Source organism: Pseudophryne corroboree, unplaced genomic scaffold (genome assembly GCF_028390025.1).
Source record: "Pseudophryne corroboree isolate aPseCor3 unplaced genomic scaffold, aPseCor3.hap2 scaffold_1174, whole genome shotgun sequence".
Lineage (NCBI taxonomy): Eukaryota > Metazoa > Chordata > Amphibia > Anura > Myobatrachidae > Pseudophryne > Pseudophryne corroboree.
Window position 1 is genome coordinate 45,651 of NW_026967799.1, and position 14,244 is coordinate 59,894.

Consider the following 14,244-nt stretch of genomic DNA (forward strand, 5'->3'; position numbering starts at 1 on the left):
TTTTGTTAATTAAAGTAATCCAAAACTGGGATTGATATGTTAGCTATTTTATGTTTACTTAAAGTACAATAACTTTTACCATTTTAATTTGTTTTAATAGTTTATTGACAGTATTGTTTTCTTTCAAAAATCCACTTAATTTTCTTTACCCTATTATTAAAATGGTAATTGACAAAAACAAACTACATTGTCACCAGAAGAGCAATACAAAATGTACAAGTGATATATTAAAATCATCTTTCCAGCTTGAATTTCAATGATGCATTGGGGCAACGATTTTGTGAGAAACATCTTCACCCTTAAATAAAGATTTTCTTAATTCCTTACCTGTGTGCTAATTAGATATCACCATGTTTTCACATTAAACAGACTTCCACATGAGAAAGCAGCAAGGATGCATTGGCGTTAATGTTTCCTGGTGTCAACCTGTTTTATTTCAGTAGACATTGAAATGAGGATGCATCTTGCTGCCTTTCCAATGAAGCAAGTTTAATTTAGTAATAGGTGAAAAACCATCCTTACAAAGGTGTCCATCAGAGACTTGGCTTTGTGGACACTTTTCAGAGAACAAATTTGTTAGCATAAAAATAAAGCCAGAAAATGAAGAGCTGTTTAATCACTCAATTGGATTTTTTTGCCAGCATATTTCTTTTTCTCTGCAACCCACTGCTAAATTGTGCTTCCTAGCTGTTTTTATAAAATCACTGAATCAAATCTAACTCTGATTACATCAGAGAAGGCCAGGTACCCTACACCATAAGAGGGGATTTGAAATTTTGACTTGTCTACTTAAAGATCACCAAAATCTGATAACAAGGTCAATTACGTCAATGGGTGGGATTGAACCACCAACCTTTTGGTTTATAGCAGTACACACTAACTGATTGCGCCACAGAGACACTTTGCAAAAGTCCATACTGACAAAGGCTAATAAGCATTCATCTAAAACGTTTCCTAGAAAAACTTTAAAAAGTCAATAATCTGGAGAGTTTTTGTAAGAATTTTCTTAAATCAACCAACGAAGAAACACATTGGTACTTTCCCATGATGAGTGAGTGCTTCAGGATCTATTGCACTTACATGTGCAGCAGAGTACAGCAATGGAAGCATGCTGAGCACATAACCCAGAGGTAGGCAGATTGAAACTATCCTCTGCTATATGCATTTGTTTTTGTTAATTAAAGTATTCCAAAACTGGGATTGATATGTTGGCTCTTTTATTTTTACTTACAGTACAATAACTTTTACCATTTTAATTTGTTTTAATAGTATATTGACAGTATTGTTTTCTTTCAAAAATCCACTTAATTTTCTTTACCCTATTATTAAAATGGTAATTGACAAAAACAAACTACATTGTCACCAGAAGAGCAATACAAAATGTACAAGTGATATATTAAAATCATATTTCCAGCTTGAATTTCAATGATGCATTGGGGCAACGATTTTGTGAGAAACATTTTCACCCTTAAATAAAGATTTTCTTAATTCCTTACCTGTGTGCTAATTAGATATCACCTTGTTTTCACATTAAACAGACTTCCACATGAGAAAGCAGCAAGGATGCAGTGGCGTTAATGTTTCCTGGTGTCAACCTGTATTATTTCAGTAGACATTGAAATGAGGATGCATCTTGCTGCCTTTCCAATGAAGCAAGTTTAATTTAGTAATAGGTTAAAAACCATCCTTACAAAGGTGTTAATCAGAGACTTGGCTTTGTGGACACTTTTCAGAGAACAAATTTGTTAGCATAAAAATAAAGCCAGAAAATTAAGAGCTGTTTAATCACTCAATTGGATTTTTTTTGCCAGCATATTTCTTTTTCTCTGCAACCCACTGCTAAATTGTGCTTCCTAACTGATTTTATAAAATCACTGAATCAAATCTAACTCTGATTACATCAGAGAAGGCCAGGTACCCTACACCAGAACAGGGGGATTTGAAATTTTGACTTGTCTACTTAAAGATCACCAAAATCTGATAACAAGGTCAATTACGTCCCTGGGTGGGATTGAACCACCAACCTTTTGGTTAATAGCCATGCACACTAACTGATGGCGCCACAGAGACACTTTGCAAAAGTCCATACTGACAAAGGCTAATAAGCATTCATCTAAAACGTTTCCTAGAAAAACTTTAAAAAGTCAATAATCTGGAGAGTTTTTGTAAGATGTTTCTTCCATCAACCAACGAAGAAACACATTGGTACTTTCCCATGATGAGTGAGTGCTTCAGGATCTCTTGCACTTACATGTGCAGCAGAGTACTGCAATGGAAGCATGCTGGGCCCATAACCCAGAGGTAGGCAGATTGAAACTATCCTTTGCTATATGCATTTTTTTTGTTAATTAAAGTAATCCAAAACTGGGATTGATATGTTAGCTATTTTATGTTTACTTAAAGTACAATAACTTTTACCATTTTAATTTGTTTTAATAGTTTATTGACAGTATTGTTTTCTTTCAAAAATCCACTTAATTTTCTTTACCCTATTATTAAAATGGTAATTGACAAAAACAAACTACATTGTCACCAGAAGAGCAATACAAAATGTACAAGTGATATATTAAAATCATCTTTCCAGCTTGAATTTCAATGATGCATTGGGGCAACGATTTTGTGAGAAACATCTTCACCCTTAAATAAAGATTTTCTTAATTCCTTACCTGTGTGCTAATTAGATATCACCATGTTTTCACATTAAACAGACTTCCACATGAGAAAGCAGCAAGGATGCATTGGCGTTAATGTTTCCTGGTGTCAACCTGTTTTATTTCAGTAGACATTGAAATGAGGATGCATCTTGCTGCCTTTCCAATGAAGCAAGTTTAATTTAGTAATAGGTGAAAAACCATCCTTACAAAGGTGTTCATCAGAGACTTGGCTTTGTGGACACTTTTCAGAGAACAAATTTGTTAGCATAAAAATAAAGCCAGAAAATGAAGAGCTGTTTAATCACTCAATTGGATTTTTTTGCCAGCATATTTCTTTTTCTCTGCAACCCACTGCTAAATTGTGCTTCCTAGCTGTTTTTATAAAATCACTGAATCAAATCTAACTCTGATTACATCAGAGAAGGCCAGGTACCCTACACCATAAGAGGGGATTTGAAATTTTGACTTGTCTACTTAAAGATCACCAAAATCTGATAACAAGGTCAATTACGTCAATGGGTGGGATTGAACCACCAACCTTTTGGTTTATAGCAGTACACACTAACTGATTGCGCCACAGAGACACTTTGCAAAAGTCCATACTGACAAAGGCTAATAAGCATTCATCTAAAACATTTCCTAGAAAAACTTTAAAAAGTCAATAATCTGGAGAGTTTTTGTAAGATGTTTCTTCCATCCACCAACGAAGAAACACATTGGTACTTTCCCATGATGAGTGAGTGCTTCAGGATCTCTTGCACTTACATGTGCAGCAGAGTACTGCAATGGAAGCATGCTGGGCCCATAACCCAGAGGTAGGCAGATTAAAACTATCCTCTGCTATATGCATTTTTTTTGTTAATTAAAGTAATCCAAAACTGGGATTGATATATTTGCTCTTTATTTTTCATTAAAGTACAATAACTTTTACCATTTTAATTTGTTTTAATAGTATATTGAAAGTATTGTTTTCTTTTAAAAATCCACTTAATTTTCTTTACCCTATCATTAAAATGGTAATTGACAAAAACAAACTACATTGTCACCAGAAGAGCAATACAAAATGTACAAGTGATATATTAAAATCATCTTTCCAGCTTGAATTTCAATGATGCATTGGGGGCAACGATTTTGTGAGAAACATTTTCACCCTTAAATAAAGATTTTCTTAATTCCTTACCTGTGTGCTAATTAGATATCACCTTGTTTTCACATTAAACAGACTTCTACATGAGAAAGCAGCAAGGATGCAGTGGCGTTAATGTTTCCTGGTGTCAACCTGTATTATTTCAGAAGACATTGAAATGAGGATGCATCTTGCTGCCTTTCCAATGAAGCAAGTTTAATTTAGTAATAGGTGAAAAACCATCCCTACAAAGGTGTTAATCAGAGACTTGGCTTTGTGGACACTTTTCAGAGAACAAATTTGTTAGCATAAAAATAAAGCCAGAAAATGAAGAGCTGTTTAATCACTCAATTGGATTTTTTTTGCCAGCATATTTCTTTTTCTCTGCAACCCACTGCTAAATTGTGCTTCCTAGCTGTTTTTATAAAATCAATGAATCAAATCTAACTCTGATTACATCAGAGAAGGCCAGGTACCCTACACCATAAGAGGGGCTTTGAAATTTTGACTTGTCTACTTAAAGATCACCAAAATCTGATCACAAGGTCAATTACGTCCCTGGGTGGGATTGAACCACCAACCTTTTGGTTAGTAGCCAGACACACTAACCGATTGCGCCACAGAGACAATTTGCAAAAAGTACATACTGACAAAGGCTAATAAGCATTCATCTAGAACGTTTCATAGAAAAACTTTAAAAAGTCAATAATCTGGAGAGTTTTTGTAAGAATTTTCTTAAATCAACCAACGAAGAAACACATTGGTACTTTCCCATGATGAGTGAGTGCTTCAGGATCTCTTGCACTTACATGTGCAGCAGAGTACTGCAATGGAAGCATGCTGGGCCCATTACCCAGAGGTAGGCAGATTGAAACTATCCTCTGCTATATGCATTTTTTTTGTTAATTAAAGTAATCCAAAACTGGGATTGATATGTTAGCTATTTTATGTTTTACTTAAAGTACAATAACTTTTACCATTTTAATTTTTTTTAATAGTATATTGACAGTATTGTTTTCTTTCAAAAATCCACTTAATTTTCTTTACCCTATTATTAAAATGGTAATTGACAAAAACAAACTACATTGTCACCAGAAGAGCAATACAAAATGTACAAGTGATATATTAAAATCATCTTTCCAGCTTGAATTTCAATGATGCATTGGGGCAACGATTTTGTGAGAAACATCTTCACCCTTAAATAAAGATTTTCTTAATTCCTTACCTGTGTGCTAATTAGATATCACCTTGTTTTCACATTAAACAGACTTCCACATGAGAAAGCAGCAAGGATGCATTGGCGTTAATGTTTCCTGGTGTCAACCTGTATTATTTCAGTAGACATTGAAATGAGGATGCATCTTGCTGCCTTTCCAATGAAGCAAGTTTAATTTAGTAATAGGTGAAAAACCATCCTTACAAAGGTGTTCATCAGAGACTTGGCTTTGTGGACACTTTTCAGAGAACAAATTTGTTAGCATAAAAATAAAGCCAGAAAATGAAGAGCTGTTTAATCACTCAATTGGATTTTTTTGCCAGCATATTTCTTTTTCTCTGCAACCCACTGCTAAATTGTGCTTCCTAGCTGTTTTTATAAAATCACTTTATCAAATCTAACTCTGATTACATCAGAGAAGGCCAGGTACCCTACACCATAAGAGGGGATTTTAAATTTTGACTTGTCTACTTAAAGATCACCAAAATCTGATAACAAGGTCAATTACGTCCCTGGGTGGGATTGAACCACCAACCTTTTGGTTAGTAGCCGGACACACTAACCGATTGTGCCACAGAGACACTTTGCAAAAAGTACATACTGACAAAGACTAATAAGCATTCATCTAAAATGTTTCCTAGAAAAACTTTAAAAAGTCAATAATCTGGAGAGTTTTTGTAAGATGTTTCTTCCATCCACCAACGAAGAAACACATTGGTACTTTCCCATGATGAGTGAGTGCTTCAGGATCTCTTGCACTTACTTGTGCAGCAGAGTACTGCAATGGAAGCATGCTGGGCCCATAACCCAGAGGTAGGCAGATTAAAACTATCCTCTGCTATATGCATTTTTTTTGTTAATTAAAGTAATCCAAAACTGGGATTGATATTTTTGCTCTTTTATTTTTCATTAAAGTACAATAACTTTTACCATTTTAATTTGTTTTAATAGTATATTGAAAGTATTGTTTTCTTTTAAAAATCCACTTAATTTTCTTTACCCTATTATTAAAATGGTAATTGACAAAAACAAACTACATTGTCAGCAGAAGAGCAATACAAAATGTACAAGTGATATATTAAAATCATCTTTCCAGCTTGAATTTCAATGATGCATTGGGGCAACGATTTTGTGAGAAACATTTTCACCCTTAAATAAAGATTTTCTTAATTCCTTACCTGTGTGCTAATTAGATATCACCTTGTTTTCACATTAAATAGACTTTTACATGAGAAAGCAGCAAGGATGCAGTGGCGTTAATGTTTCCTGGTGTCAACCTGTATTATTTCAGTAGACATTGAAATGAGGATGCATCTTGCTGCCTTTCCAATGAAGCAAGTTTAATTTAGTAATAGGTGAAAAACCATCCTTACAAAGGTGTTAATCAGAGACTTGGCTTTGTGGACACTTTTCAGAGAACAAATTTGTTAGCATAAAAATAAAGCCAGAAAATGAAGAGCTGTTTAATCACTCAATTGGATTTTTTTGCCAGCATATTTCTTTTTCTCTGCAACCCACTGCTAAATTGTGCTTCCTAGCTGTTGTTATAAAATCACTGAATCAAATCTAACTCTGATTACATCAGAGAAGGCCAGGTACCCTACACCATAAGAGGGGGTTTGAAATTTTGACTTGTCTACTTAAAGATCACCAAAATCTGATAACAAGGTCAATTACGTCCTTGGGTGGGATTGAACCACCAACCTTTTGGTTAATAGCCATACACACTAACCGATTGCGCCACAGAGACACTTTGCAAAAGTGCATACTGACAAAGGCTAATAAGCATTCATCCAAAACGTTTCCTAGAAAAACTTTAAAAAGTCAATAATCTGGAGAGTTTTTGTAAGATGTTTCTTCCATCAACCAACGAAGAAACACATTGGTACTTTCCCATGATGAGTGAGTGCTTCAGGATCTCTTGCACTTACATGTGCAGCAGAGTACAGCAATGGAAGCATGCTGAGCACATAACCCAGAGGTAGGCAGATTGAAACTATCCTCTGCTATATGCATTTGTTTTTGTTAATTAAAGTATTCCAAAACTGGGATTGATATGTTGGCTCTTTTATTTTTACTTACAGTACAATAACTTTTACCATTTTAATTTGTTTTAATAGTATATTGACAGTATTGTTTTCTTTCAAAAATCCACTTAATTTTCTTTACCCTATTATTAAAATGGTAATTGACAAAAACAAACTACATTGTCACCAGAAGAGCAATACAAAATGTACAAGTGATATATTAAAATCATATTTCCAGCTTGAATTTCAATGATGCATTGGGGCAACGATTTTGTGAGAAACATTTTCACCCTTAAATAAAGATTTTCTTAATTCCTTACCTGTGTGCTAATTAGATATCACCTTGTTTTCACATTAAACAGACTTCCACATGAGAAAGCAGCAAGGATGCAGTGGCGTTAATGTTTCCTGGTGTCAACCTGTATTATTTCAGTAGACATTGAAATGAGGATGCATCTTGCTGCCTTTCCAATGAAGCAAGTTTAATTTAGTAATAGGTTAAAAACCATCCTTACAAAGGTGTTAATCAGATACTTGGCTTTGTGGACACTTTTCAGAGAACAAATTTGTTAGCATAAAAATAAAGCCAGAAAATTAAGAGCTGTTTAATCACTCAATTGGATTTTTTTTGCCAGCATATTTCTTTTTCTCTGCAACCCACTGCTAAATTGTGCTTCCTAGCTGTTTTTATAAAATCACTGAATCAAATCTAACTCTAATTACATCAGAGAAGGCCAGGTACCCTACACCAGAACAGGGGGATTTGAAATTTTGACTTGTCTACTTAAAGATCACCAAAATCTGACAACAAGGTCAATTACGTCCCTGGGTGGGATTGAACCACCAACCTTTTGGTTAATAGCCGTGCACACTAACTGATTGCGCCACAGAGACACTTTGCAAAAGTCCATACTGACAAAGGCTAATAAGCATTCATCTAAAACGTTTCCTAGAAAATCTTTAAAAAGTCAATAATCTGGAGAGTTTTTGTAAGATGTTTCTTCCATCAACCAACGAAGAAACACATTGGTACTTTCCCATGATGAGTGAGTGCTTCAGGATCTCTTGCACTTACATGTGCAGCAGAGTACAGCAATGGAAGCATGCTGGGCCCATAACCCAGCGGTAGGCAGATTGAAACTATCCTCTGCTATATGCATTTTTTTTTGTTAATTAAAGTAATCCAAAACTGGGATTGATATTTTGGCTCTTTTATTTTTACTTAAAGTACAATAACTTTTACCATTTTAATTTGTTTTAATAGTATATTGACAGTATTGTTTTCTTTTAAAAATCCACTTAATTTTCTTTACCCTATTATTAAAATGGTAATTGACAAAAACAAACTACATTGTCACCAGAAGAGCAATACAAAATGTACAAGTGATATATTAAAATCATCTTTCCAGCTTGAATTTCAATGATGCATTGGGGCAACGATTTTGTGAGAAACATCTTCACCCTTAAATAAAGATTTTCTTAATTCCTTACCTGTGTGCTAATTAGATATCACCTTGTTTTCACATTAAACAGACTTTTACATGAGAAAGCAGCAAGGATGCAGTGGCGTTAATGTTTCCTGGTGTCAACCTGTATTATTTCAGTAGACATTGAAATGAGGATGCATCTTGCTGCCTTTCCAATGAAGCAAGTTTAATTTAGTAATAGGTGAAAAACCATCCTTACAAAGGTGTTAATCAGAGACTTGGCTTTGTGGACACTTTTCAGAGAACAAATTTGTTAGCATAAAAATAAAGCCAGAAAATGAAGAGCTGTTTAATCGCTCAATTGGATTTTTTTGCCAGCATATTTCTTTTTCTCTGCAACCCACTGCTAAATTGTGCTTCCTAGCTGTTTTTATAAAATCACTGAATCAAATCTAACTCTGATTACATCAGAGAAGGCCAGGTACCCTACACCATAAGAGGGGGTTTGAAATTTTGACTTGTCTACTTAAAGATCACCAAAATCTGATAACAAGGTCAATTACGTCCCTGGGTGGGATTGAACCACCAACCTTTTGGTTAATAGCCATACACACTAACTGATTGCGCCACAGAGACACTTTGCAAAAGTACATACTGACAAAGGCTAATAAGCATTCATCTAAAACGTTTCCTAGAAAAACTTTAAAAAGTCAATAATCTGGAGAGTTTTTGTAAGATGTTTCTTCCATCAACCAACGAAGAAACACATTGGTACTTTCCCATGATGAGTGAGTGCTTCAGGATCTATTGCACTTACATGTGCAGCAGAGTACAGCAATGGAAGCATGCTGAGCACATAACCCAGAGGTAGGCAGATTGAAACTATCCTCTGCTATATGCATTTGTTTTTGTTAATTAAAGTATTCCAAAACTGGGATTGATATGTTGGCTCTTTTATTTTTACTTACAGTACAATAACTTTTACCATTTTAATTTGTTTTAATAGTATATTGACAGTATTGTTTTCTTTCAAAAATCCACTTAATTTTCTTTACCCTATTATTAAAATGGTAATTGACAAAAACAAACTACATTGTCACCAGAAGAGCAATACAAAATGTACAAGTGATATATTAAAATCATATTTCCAGCTTGAATTTCAATGATGCATTGGGGCAACGATTTTGTGAGAAACATTTTCACCCTTAAATAAAGATTTTCTTAATTCCTTACCTGTGTGCTAATTAGATATCACCTTGTTTTCACATTAAACAGACTTCCACATGAGAAAGCAGCAAGGATGCAGTGGCGTTAATGTTTCCTGGTGTCAACCTGTATTATTTCAGTAGACATTGAAATGAGGATGCATCTTGCTGCCTTTCCAATGAAGCAAGTTTAATTTAGTAATAGGTTAAAAACCATCCTTACAAAGGTGTTAATCAGAGACTTGGCTTTGTGGACACTTTTCAGAGAACAAATTTGTTAGCATAAAAATAAAGCCAGAAAATTAAGAGCTGTTTAATCACTCAATTGGATTTTTTTTGCCAGCATATTTCTTTTTCTCTGCAACCCACTGCTAAATTGTGCTTCCTAACTGATTTTATAAAATCACTGAATCAAATCTAACTCTGATTACATCAGAGAAGGCCAGGTACCCTACACCAGAACAGGGGGATTTGAAATTTTGACTTGTCTACTTAAAGATCACCAAAATCTGATAACAAGGTCAATTACGTCCCTGGGTGGGATTGAACCACCAACCTTTTGGTTAATAGCCATGCACACTAACTGATGGCGCCACAGAGACACTTTGCAAAAGTCCATACTGACAAAGGCTAATAAGCATTCATCTAAAACGTTTCCTAGAAAAACTTTAAAAAGTCAATAATCTGGAGAGTTTTTGTAAGATGTTTCTTCCATCAACCAACGAAGAAACACATTGGTACTTTCCCATGATGAGTGAGTGCTTCAGGATCTCTTGCACTTACATGTGCAGCAGAGTACAGCAATGGAAGCATGCTGGGCCCATAACCCAGCGGTAGGCAGATTGAAACTATCCTCTGCTATATGCATTTTTTTTTGTTAATTAAAGTAATCCAAAACTGGGATTGATATTTTGGCTCTTTTATTTTTACTTAAAGTACAATAACTTTTACCATTTTAATTTGTTTTAATAGTATATTGACAGTATTGTTTTCTTTTAAAAATCCACTTAATTTTCTTTACCCTATTATTAAAATGGTAATTGACAAAAACAAACTACATTGTCACCAGAAGAGCAATACAAAATATACAAGTGATATATTAAAATCATCTTTCCAGCTTGAATTTCAATGATGCATTGGGGCAACAATTTTGTGAGAAACATCTTCACCCTTAAATAAAGATTTTCTTAATTCCTTACCTGTGTGCTAATTAGATATCACCTTGTTTTCACATTAAACAGACTTCCACATGAGAAAGCAGCAAGGATACAGTGGCATTAATGTTTCCTGGTGTCAACCTGTATTATTTCAGTAGACATTGAAATGAGGATGCATCTTGCTGCCTTTCCAATGGAGCAAGTTTAATTTAGTAATAGGTGAAAAACCATCCCTACAAAGGTGTTAATCAGAGACTTGGCTTTGTGGACACTTTTCAGAGAACAAATTTGTTAGCATAAAAATAAAGCCAGAAAATGAAGAGCTGTTTAATCACTCAATTGGATTTTTTTTGCCAGCATATTTCTTTTTCTCTGCAACCCACTGCTAAATTGTGCTTCCTAGCTGTTTTTATTAAATCACTGAATCAAATCTAACTCTGATTACATCAGAAAAGGCCAGGTACCCTACACCATAACAAGGGGTTTGAAATTTTGACTTGTCTACTTAAAGATCACCAAAATCTGATAACAAGGTCAATTACGTCCCTGGGTGGGATTGAACCACCAACCTTTTAGCTAGTAGCCGGATACACTAACCGATTGCGCCACAGAGATACTTCACAAAAAGTACATACTGACAAAGGCTAATAAGCATACATCTAGAACGTTTCCTAGAAAAACTTTAAAAAGTCAATAATCTGGAGAGTTTTTGTAAGATGTTTCTTCCATCAACAAATGAAGAAACACATTGGTACTTTCCCATGATGACTGAGTGCTTCAGGATCTCTTGCACTTACATGTGCAGCAGAGTACTGCAATGGAAGCATGCTGGGCCCATAACCCAGAGGTAGGCAGATTGAAACTATCCTTTGCTATATGCATTTTTTTTTGTTAATTTAAGTAATCAAAACTGGGATTGATATTTTTGCTCTTTTATTTTTACTTAAAGTACAATAACTTTTACCATTTTAATTTGTTTTAATAGTAAATTGACAGTATAGTTTTCTTTAAAAAATCCACTTAATTTTCTTTACCCTATTATTAAAAGGGTAATTGACAAAAACAAACTACATTGTCACCAGAAGAGCAATACAAAATGTACAAGTGATATATTAAAATCATCTTTCCAGCTTGAATTTCAATGATGCATTGGGGCAACGATTTTGTGAGAAACATCTTCACCCTTAAATAAAGATTTTCTTAATTCCTTACCTGTGTGCTAATTAGATATCACCTTGTTTTCACATTAAACAGACTTCTACATGAGAAAGCAGCAAGGATGCAGTGGCGTTAATGTTTCCTGGTGTCAACCTGTATTATTTCAGTAGACATTGAAATGAGGATGCATCTTGCTGCCTTTCCAATGAAGCAAGTTTAATTTAGCAATAGGTGAAAAACCATCCCTACAAAGGTGTTAATCAGAGACTTGGCTTTGTGGACACTTTTCAGAGAACAAATTTGTTAGCATAAAAATAAAGCCAGAAAATGAAGAGCTGTTTAATCACTCAATTTGATTTTTTTTGCCAGCATATTTCTTTTTCTCTGCAACCGACTGCTAAATTGTGCTTCCTAGCTGTTTTTATAAAATCAATGAATCAAATCTAACTCTGATTACATCAGAGAAGGCCAGGTACCCTACACCATAAGAGGGGGTTTGAAATTTTTACTTGTCTACTTAAAGATCACCAAAATCTGATAACAAGGTCAATTACGTCCCTGGGTGGGATTGAACCACCAACCTTTTGGTTAGTAGCCGGACTCACTAACCGATTGCGCCACAGAGACACTTTGCAAAAAGTACATACTGACAAAGGCTAATAAGCATACATCTAGAACGTTTCCTAGAAAAACTTTAAAAAGTCAATAATCTGGAGAGTTTTTGTAAGATGTTTCTTCCATCAACCAACGAAGAAACACATTGGTACTTTCCCATGATGACTGAGTGCTTCAGGATCTCTTGCACTTACATGTGCAGCAAAGTACTGCAATGGAAGCATGCTGGGCCCATAACCCAGAGGTAGGCAGATTGAAACTATCCTTTGCTATATACATTTTTTTTTTGTTAATTTAAGTAATCAAAACTGGGATTGATATTTTTGTTCTTTTATTTTTACTTAAAGTACAATAACTTTTACCATTATAATTTGTTTTAATAGTATATTGACAGTATAGTTTTCTTTAAAAAATCCACTTAATTTTCTTTACCCTATTATTAAAAGGGTAATTGACAAAAACAAACTACATTGTCACCAGAAGAGCAATACAAAATGTACAAGTGATATATTAAAATCATCTTTCCAGCTTGAATTTCAATGATGCATTGGGGCAACGATTTTGTGAGAAACATTTTCACCCTTAAATAAAGATTTTCTTAATTCCTTACCTGTGTGCTAATTAGATATCACCTTGTTTTCACATTAAACAGACTTCCACATGAGAAAGCAGCAAGGATGCAGTGGCGTTAATGTTTCCTGGTGTCAACCTGTATTATTTCAGTAGACATTGAAATGAGGATGCATCTTGCTGCCTTTCCAATGAAGCAAGTTTAATTTAGTAATAGGTTAAAAACCATCCTTACAAAGGTGTTAATCAGATACTTGGCTTTGTGGACACTTTTCAGAGAACAAATTTGTTAGCATAAAAATAAAGCCAGAAAATTAAGAGCTGTTTAATCACTCAATTGGATTTTTTTTGCCAGCATATTTCTTTTTCTCTGCAACCCACTGCTAAATTGTGCTTCCTAGCTGTTTTTATAAAATCACTGAATCAAATCTAACTCTGATTACATCAGAGAAGGCCAGGTACCCTACACCAGAACAGGGGGATTTGAAATTTTGACTTGTCTACTTAAAGGTCACCAAAATCTGATAACAAGGTCAATTACGTCCCTGGGTGGGATTGAACCACCAACCTTTTGGTTAATAGCCGTGCACACTAACTGATTGCGCCACAGAGACACTTTGCAAAAGTCCATACTGACAAAGGCTAATAAGCATTCATCTAAAACGTTTCCTAGAAAAACTTTAAAAAGTCAATAATCTGGAGAGTTTTTGTAAGATGTTTCTTCCATCAACCAACGAAGAAACACATTGGTACTTTCCCATGATGAGTGAGTGCTTCAGGATCTCTTGCACTTACATGTGCAGCAGAGTACAGCAATGGAAGCATGCTGGGCCCATAACCCAGCGGTAGGCAGATTGAAACTATCCTCTGCTATATGCATTTGTTTTTGTTAATTAAAGTAATCCAAAACTGGGATTGATATTTTGGCTCTTTTATTTTTACTTAAAGTACAATAACTTTTACCATTTTAATTTGTTTTAATAGTATATTGACAGTATTGTTTTCTTTTAAAAATCCACTTAATTTTCTTTACCCTATTATTAAAATGGTAATTGACAAAAACAAACTACATTGTCACCAGAAGAGCAA

The 14,244-nt window shown here is 34.5% G+C and overlaps 2 non-coding genes across 2 annotated transcripts; both read right to left on the reverse strand.

Moving 5' to 3' along the window:
- Positions 1-4,333: 4,333 nt before the first annotated feature.
- TRNAS-ACU (transfer RNA serine (anticodon ACU)) lies at positions 4,334-4,407 on the reverse strand. The gene has a single exon. It is a non-coding gene; the product is annotated as a tRNA-Ser (tRNA).
- Positions 4,408-5,503: 1,096 nt separating this feature from the next.
- Positions 5,504-5,577, reverse strand: TRNAS-ACU (transfer RNA serine (anticodon ACU)). The gene has a single exon. It is a non-coding gene; the product is annotated as a tRNA-Ser (tRNA).
- Positions 5,578-14,244: the final 8,667 nt, after the last annotated feature.